This window comes from Aegilops tauschii, chromosome 1 (genome assembly GCF_002575655.3).
Source record: "Aegilops tauschii subsp. strangulata cultivar AL8/78 chromosome 1, Aet v6.0, whole genome shotgun sequence".
Taxonomy (NCBI): domain Eukaryota; kingdom Viridiplantae; phylum Streptophyta; class Magnoliopsida; order Poales; family Poaceae; genus Aegilops; species Aegilops tauschii.
Window position 1 is genome coordinate 193119014 of NC_053035.3, and position 8805 is coordinate 193127818.

Here is an 8805-nt window from a genome sequence, read left to right on the forward strand (position 1 = left end):
GGGAGACATAGAGATTTGCAAAATACATACGGATCTGAATGTTGCAGACCCGTTGACTAAGCCTCTCTAACGAGCAAAACATGATCAGCACCAAGACTCCATGAGTGTTAGAATCATTACAATGTAATCTAGATTATTGACTCTGATGCAAGTGGGAGGCTGAAGGAAATATGCCCTAGAGGCAATAATAAAGTTGTTATTTATATTTCTTTATATCATGATAAATGTTTATTATTCATGCTAGAATTGTATTAACCGGAAACTTAGTACATGTGTGAATACATAGACAAACAGAGTGTCACTAGTATGCCTCTACTTGACTAGCTCGTTAATTAAAGATGGTTAAGTTTCCTAGCCCTGGACAAGAGTTGTCATTTGATGAACGGGATCACATCATTAGAGAATGATGTGATTGACTTGACCCATCCATTAGCTTAGCACTATGATCGTTTAGTTTATTGCTATTGCTTTCTTCATAACCTATACATGTTCCTATGACTATGAGATTATGCAACTCCCAAATACCGGAGGAACACCTTGTGTGCTATCAAACTTCACAACGTAACTGGGTGACTATAAAGATGCTCTACAGGTGTCTCCAATGGTGTTTGTTGAGTTGGCATAGATCGAGATTAGGATTTGTCACTCCGATTGTCGGAGAGGTATCTCTGGGCCCTCTTGGTAATGCACATCACTATAAGCCTTGCAAGAAATGTGACTAATGAGTTAGCCATGTGATGATGCATTACAGAACGAGTAAAGAGACTTGTCGGTAACAAGATTGAACTAGGTATTAAGATACCGACGATCGAATCTCGGGCAAGTAACATAACGATGACAAAGGGAACAACGTATGTTGTTATGCGGTTTGACCGATAAAGATCTTTGTAGAATATGTAGGAACCAATATGAGCATCCAGGTTCTGCTATTGGTTATTGACCAGAGATGAGTCTCAGTCATGTCTACATAGTTCTTGAACCCGTAGGGTCCGCACGCTTAACGTTCGATGACGATCGGTATTATGAGTTTATGTGTTTTGATGTACAAAAGGTTTTTCGGAGTCCCAGATGTGATCACGGACATGACGAGGAGTCTCGAAATGGTCGATACATAAAGACCGATATATTGGAAGGCTATGTTTGGACATCGGAATGGTTTCGGGTGAGTTCGGGCATTTACCGAAGTACCGGGGGTTACCGGAACCCCCCGGGGAGTTAATGGGCCTTAATGGGCCATGGTGGAAAAGAGGAGGAGGCGGCCAAGGTGGGGGCGCCCCCCCAGCCCAATCCGAATTTGGATGGGGGTCGGCCCCCCTTTCCTTCTCTCCCTCTCCCTCTTCCTTCTCCTACTCCAACTAGGGAAGGGGGGAAACCTACTCCTACTGGGAGTAGGACTCCCCCTCCCTTGGGCGCGCCATGAGAGGGCCGACCCTCCCCTCCTCCACTCCTTTATATACGGGGAGGGGGGCACCCCATAGACACACAAGTTGATTGTTTAGCCGTGTGCGGTGCCCCCCTCCACAGATTTCCACCTCGATCATATCGTTGTAGTGCTTAAGCGAAGCCCCGTGACGGTAACTTCATCATCACCGTCATCATGTCGTCGTGCTGACGAAACTCTCCCTCGACCTCAGCTGGATCTAGAGTTCGTGGGACGTCACCGAGCTGAACATGTGCAGATCATGGAGGTGCCGTACCTTCGGTGCTAGGATTGGTCGGATCGTGAAGACGTACGACTACATCAACCATGTTGTCATAACACTTCTGCCTTCGGTCTACGTGGGTACGTAGACAACACTCTCCCCTCTCGTTGTTATGCATCACCTAGATAGATCTTGCGTGATCGTAGGATTTTTTTTGAAATTACTGTGTTCCCCAACATTCTGATACATAGCCTGCTTTTGTACCCGTTGTTGTATCTTACCTGCTTATCCTAAACTGCTTAGTAGGCTGGTTAGAGATCCATAAGTGACCCCCACCTTGTCCCAGTTACTCATTTGGTTTCACCGAATCCCCTGGGATCCCTTCATTTTCCCCGGGCCGACTAACCACGGACAGAATAAACGCCGGAATTCTCACTATCGCGTTTGGACGCCCACGAGAAAGGGGTACCCCCGGCCTTTCCCCGGGAAGGCTCCCACGAGTGCAGACGTCGGGGAGGAAACCCTCACTCGTTCTATCTCGCACTCGTGAACGACTGGCGTCGGCGACTGGAAGACCTCCTCCGTCAATCGCTCCGGTCTCCTCCGTCCACCGCTCCTGCCTCCTCCGTCCGGCGGCTGCGATGCCCCCTGCCCTCCTCCCTTCGACGCTCTGCCCCTCCAGATGGGGCGTCGGGACCGGGGTCGCCATCCTACTACTTCCCGGATCTCGTCTCCGCCCCCAAGATCTTCACCTTCCGATGACGACGACGACCAGGAGATCATGCTCCTCTTTGTCCAAGGTTATCCTCTCCTCTTCCTCTTCCACCCACCATTTTTTCCTTCCCTGCTACACGCACTAATGAGCGCCTGTATAGATCCAAGAGCCTCCTCTCCTGTTTGAGTTTTGTATCACAAGAACCAATACCGAAGAACACCCATCGTTTGCAGTAGTGTTTCTACCTAACTATCCTGACCTCACAAGTGAGCACAACCACATCTACCTCCTTGTGATGCTAATATACACACAATGTTCTACTACCTCCGTCTAGGTGAATAAGTCATTCGCGTAGTTCTAGGTCATCGATTTGAGGAATTAAATATGTGTTATATGTCATGAAAAGTATATCGCTAGATTTCTACACGAATGTAGTTTCTAAATATATATTTTTGTCACATATAATACATATTTAGATAGTTAAATCGTTGACCTAGAACTACGCGAATGACTTATTCACCGAGACGGAGGTAGTAGTATATTTCTAAAGGGGACTACTCTGCCTGTACTAGCTTTGTCCTAATTTTAACTTAGAATCTTTAGGATAACCTGAAGTATGCTTGTCTTGCTTATACTAACGGCGTAGCATAAACGTACCAGTTATTGGAATTCAATTGCGTTGATGAAAGTAGCATTAGTATCATGGTAACTGTTCAGTTTAAAATTACTCTCATTCAAGTTCTTCCCTTTTGTACCAAGATATGGAACCAAGGTTTGAGCATATGTAATCTTGATAATTGGCCTTCGGTTTAAACTCTATGGACCCAAGGGGACATTCACTCCATTATCTCTGTCCATTTTACACTTTTTGCGTACGCCATGGAGTTGATCTATTGTTGTCTTAACTTCAAGCTTTATTTGTAAAAAGTATGTTAGTGGCAAACTAATTAAAAGATGAAACCATGTGCTATTAAGATTTTGAGTTTTCCTGCAGATTATTCAAAGAGAGAACAACATCTTATTATGTTTGGATCTGTTTGTTTGCGAAAGATGCATATAAATAAGAATATGTGCTTATATATATTTTGACTTCTGAATTGATATTATCTTTTTGTAAAGAATTTTGACTTATGATGTGATTGCAGCAAAGCCAATTGATAGTATTATCGATGCAGTGCTGTTAAGTCATCAATTACTAATTTACCATTAGAAAATGGCCTTTACTGATTGAAGGAAAAAATTGCTACCAAGGAGAAAACATAAGGTATGTAATTTTGAAGTACCAATTTAGAGGTGCAGTTTTGTGTTTACTTCCATTGGGCATTTTACAATTTGTTCATGAATTTGCACATGCTAACTCATAAGCAGAGGAATATCTTGTGGAGAAAACAGAGGGTGTATACAAATGAGTTCATGCTCTTGTCAGTTTTTCGTTGGGGAATTATCTTGTGTTTTTGTGTGAATGCATCTCTACAGCTTTAGCTCCTTATGTCCACCATGTCGGTGCTGGCGGCATTGAACATGTCGACGATGGGGGCAGTGCCATCCTTGACGATTCAGTTTAGGATCCCCCACTTGGCGGCGTCCTTGGTGCTGTAGCTCTCTTTCGGGTTCAGCCCGCAGCCGATGGAGACGACCATGAACTTGCCGTATGTTGGAATAAACCCAAGTCTGCACCTAGTATATTTCTCTGCCATGGTAGGCCCTTCTGTTTTGCTGCCATGCAGTGTTTTTAGCTAGTGTCTAGTTTTCAGTTTCAGTCTTTCTTGAGTCAATCTGTTAGCGAGTTTAGCTAGAGTAGTTAGTCGCCAGGAGTGATTCTGGCGTCCACTCTGATCGCTTGTGGGATGGAATTTTTTTCAGTTGTAGCTCATTTTTCATTAGCTGATACCTTCAGTTATCGTATACCAATGTCTTTCTCTGAGCCCGTTTTTCAGTTGCAGCTCTGAATAAATTCAGTGAATTTAGTTTCATGATGAGATTATACAAAGCGAAGCAGTTGGTCAGTAGTAATCCTTTAAACATTATACAATATCGAGGAGAAAAGCTCTGACGAGCTTGTCATTCAGTGCCGTCTGGTGCATATTATTCTGAACATTATACAATATTACAGTTGGAATAGTGTTTATACAATCAAAAAGCTCTGAAGGCTATTTTCAAACTAGTTTCAGTCTAACATTCGTTTCTTGCGAAATGATGGCTTTCATGCCGTGGTCATCTAGGAATTAAAGAGAACAATATTATACATATAAGAACACAAATAGGTGTGTGCTTATTATGTTTGCATCTATTTCATTGGGAACATGGATATAAATAAATATATGTGCTTATATATAGTTTAAAATTTATATTGTATAGTGACTACGTTGTTGTTTTTTGCTTTGCAGGTTCCTAAAGCTAGCCAATGAAAATGTTCAAAGAAGTTGATCTTGGAAGTTTCAGTAGTGACTATCCCAGCAGCAACACATTTTGGCATGGATGATTTACACAGATACATGTTGATAATGGAACCAAATGATTATTCTTGCTGGATTTCTACCTTAGTTAACATTTCTGCTGTTAAACCATGATTAGCACACTAAATTTATTCGCAGTGCCGCTATTTGTGCAACTGAACATGTATAACTTATGGTCAGCGTGTTGATGTGCATTGAAGTGTTTTTTTTACTGATTATGCTTGTTTCGTGTTTTTCTGTTTTTTCCTTGTCATTCCTGAAGTTTGCAATGAAATTAGAGAAAAAATTAGTTACTTTTGAACTAACATAATATTTTCGTAAAAAACGGTGTTATTTTTCATGGCTTTTTAATATTATAATGTTTTCTAAGAAATTTGATAATTTTCTGACAATTTTCTGAACGGGATTCCCTCCCCTCCCCCTCATCTCCAAACTCACGTGGGGGGTCTCCCCGTGGTGGGAGAGGGATCCCCTATGGCCATGGAAAATCCCCCTCGTGGGATTACTACCCTGTGATACTTTCCCTTCCAACCAAATGAGGCCTGGGAGTAGGACTCCCCCCCCCCCCCCCCCCCCCCCCCCCCGCGGGCGCGCCATGAGAGGGCCGGCCCTCCCCTCCTCCACTCCTTTATATATAGGGAGGGGGGCACCACATAGACACACAAGTTGATTGTTTAGCCGTGTGCGGTGCCTCCTTCCACAGATTTTCATCTTGGTCATATCGTTGTAGTGCTTAAGCGAAGCCCTGCGACGGTAACTTCATCATGCCGTCATGCTGACAAAACTCTCCCTTGACCTCAGCTGGATCTAGAGTTCATGGGACATCACCGAGCTGAACGTGTGCAGATCGCGGAGGTGCCGTACCTTCGGTGCTAGGATCGGTCGGATCGTGAAGACGTACGACTACATGAACCGCGTTGTCATAACGCTTCCGCTTTCAGTCTACGAGGGTACGTAGACAACACTCCCCCTTCTCGTTGTTATGCATCACCTAGATAGATCTTGCGTGATCGTAGGAATTTTTTTGAAAGTACTGTGTTCCCCAACATTCTGATGCATAGCCTGCTTTTGTACCTGTTGTTGTACCTTACCTGCTTGTCCCAAACTTCTTAGTAGGCTGGTTAGAGATCCATCAGTGACCCTCACCTTGTCCCAGTTGCCCCGCTTTATGTTCGATGACTCGATCAACGTGATCGACGTCCAAGCCCCGACACCGCACATCACCCCCCTTAGTTGTACGACTCTGCAGAGTTACTATCGAGTGTCGAGGGTGATACCTCATCAGCACTTCTGATGTTAACCTTGTAGTGTAGCTATTTGGTCGTGGTCATTGAGGGTGATTCCTCATTAACCACTTCCGATATGACTCTGTCGTGCAACCCCTCAAGTGTGAACCTCGAGGGTGGTTCCTCCTATGTTCACCTTGATGATTACATCGAGTGGAATCCACCGAGGGTGATTCCTCGGGGTTTCCCCCTGGTGTTTGGACACACGGATACTAGGACTTTACAACTGTTACTTGGAAAGGCGAGTCGACCCTGAGGGGTACCCGCGAGTGATGTGGAGACGGGTTGACCTGGAGGGTACCCGAGAGTTGAATACGAGGCGTGGCCGGGCATTCTTAGCCCTTGCCGCAAGTCCTCGAGATGGGGCGACGGGGTCGCATCTTTCGTGAGTCTCTGCTCGTGACCGCACTACCAGCACACTAACGGTTTGGATATTTGATCCGAGGGGCCTCTGTCCTGAAAGCACTAACCATCACGTGGGCATAGTATGGGCGTTCTGCGTCGTATGCATCAGCCGAAGCTTAATAGATGTCATGCGAATAAGCGGCGCACGCCGGATTGGACTGCGTAAGCACCTGCTTTTTTAAGGAGGTAGCTAGGTCTGCTCACCGGCCGCCCACGCAACATGCAGGAATTCCCGGGGCGATGGCCCAAGACCCCTGGGGGCATAGGTTTAGTCCGGCGTGCTGACCTCTCTATTAAGCCTAGGTCGGGTTGCGGCGTATCGTTTGGCCGAGGCCAGGCATGACCCAGGAAAGTGTGTCCGGCCGGAGTTAATCGAGCGTGGTGGGTAAGTTGGTGCACCCCTGCAGGGAACAAACCATCTATCGATAGCCTGTCCTACGGTAACGGACACTCGGAGTTGTATCCCGATCGATACAACTAGAACTTGATGCTGAGGCATGTAATGGAAATGATGGCTCCGGGATTGTTTTTTCGCAGGGAGTCGAGGAAGTGATCTCTGCGCGAGGTTACTACATACTTACTAATATTATAATATGACACTCTTATCTCTTCTGATGCTGCAAGATGCTTGGAGCTGCTTGAAGATGCTAGTCTTCGATAGGCTAGGCTTTCCCCTTCTCTTCTGGCATTCTGCAGTTCAGTCCACAGATACTACCTATTTTTTTTGACACCGATACATATGTAGTGTAGATCCTTGCTTGCGAGTACTTTGGATGAGTACTCACGGTTGCTTTGCTCCCTCTTTTCCCCTTTTCCATTCTTCTCGGATGTCGCAACCAGATGGTGGAGCCCAGGATCCAGACGCCACCGCCGACAACTACTACTACCCCGAGGGTGCCTACTGCTACCTGATGGACGCCGGCGACCAGGAGTAGTTAGGAGGCTCCCAGGCAGGAGGCCTTGCCTTTTCGATCGTTGTTGCTTTTGTGCTAGCCCTCTTAAGGCAAACTTGTTTAACTCATGTCTGTACTCAGATAATGTTGCTTCCGCTGACTCGTTTGTTTTCGAGCTTATGTATTCGAGCCCTCGAGGCCCCTGGCTTGTAATATAAAGCTTGTATTATTTTAATTTTTGTCTAGAGTTGTGTTGTGATATCTTCCTGTGAGTCCTTGATCTTGATCGTACATATATGCGTGTATGATTAGTGTACGATTGAATCGGGGGCGTCACAAGTTGGTCTCAGAGTCGACTGCCTGTAGGATCCACCTTTCCAACTCCTTGGCCGAAGTTGAGTCTAGTCGTCCAAAACTGTTTTACTAACTTGGCTGTGTGGCTTACGGGCCCACGTCGCCATTGGGTGGTATTAGGATCTTTTGTTCCTCGTCTATACTCTCGGACTCTGATCTCTCGTCTATTCGGGTTAAACATTTTACTAACTCTATTTCTAGGTTCTCGTAACTACTTCCTCCCGGAGAGCCACTTCATTCCAGATGATCGCCTGCTTCCTCAGAAGCCTTCGAAGATACTCTGCGATGTTCGCTCGAGAACTTGTGCTCATCGCTTTTGCGATTCCCTTCCACCGTCAACCCCAATGGAAAACCACATACACTTGCCATTCATACAATCTTTCCTCGTTGCTCTTGTTATTACAAGATGCCCCGAAATTCTCTTTTGTTCCGAGAATCCTTTGAGCCTACTGCCTTGCAGTTCCTTGCCACATGAATACCCCCCTATGGATAATTCCTCACACTTACCGAGTATCCGCTCATCCCTAGTTGTTCACGTGTTTCACAAAATTCTTTGAAATACTATCCGGTCTTCTGATAATCCTCTGCCAGCTAATGCTCTGCAAATACTTGTCTGCTTGTATTATGGTTAATTCCATATGTCTAGCAATATTCACTAAAATCCTTTGTGATCGACATTTTGATCCCGTTGATTCAACATGTGTGTGAATGCACGCAACCATAAGTTATTCCCTGAAAATTGTTCTTCAGGCTCAGACGTCATTCCGAACATGTGCTGGTTCTCGGCAATCAAATCTTGAGTGATTGCCCATCTAATTCTGTTCAACTTACTACTGTTTTGATCAGAGCGTCTACTTCTGATCTTCTAATTTGGAAATCATAATTCCTTTGTATTTAAGCTTTGAAATTATCCAGATATTTCTACAATCCGATGCCTTTGCACGATTTATTCTTCTGGTTGAGCATCGATACTCACATCAGATTCTTTGTGGTCCGCCATATCCTTTGGTGAATTATTATCTGACCGTTCCTGCCTATTCTCAAATCCTTGAG

The 8805-nt window shown here is 45.1% G+C and overlaps 1 long non-coding RNA gene across 2 annotated transcripts; it reads left to right on the forward strand.

The window, feature by feature from the left end:
- Positions 1-3358: 3358 nt before the first annotated feature.
- LOC120974843 (uncharacterized) lies at positions 3359-5032 on the forward strand. 2 transcript variants are annotated; one of them, XR_012205132.1, is made up of 3 exons: positions 3359-3622; positions 3835-4056; positions 4746-5032. It is a non-coding gene; the product is annotated as an uncharacterized lncRNA (long non-coding RNA). The 2 variants fall into 2 exon arrangements; XR_005770237.3 differs by lacking the exon at positions 3359-3622 and having other exon boundaries at positions 3649-4056.
- Positions 5033-8805: the final 3773 nt, after the last annotated feature.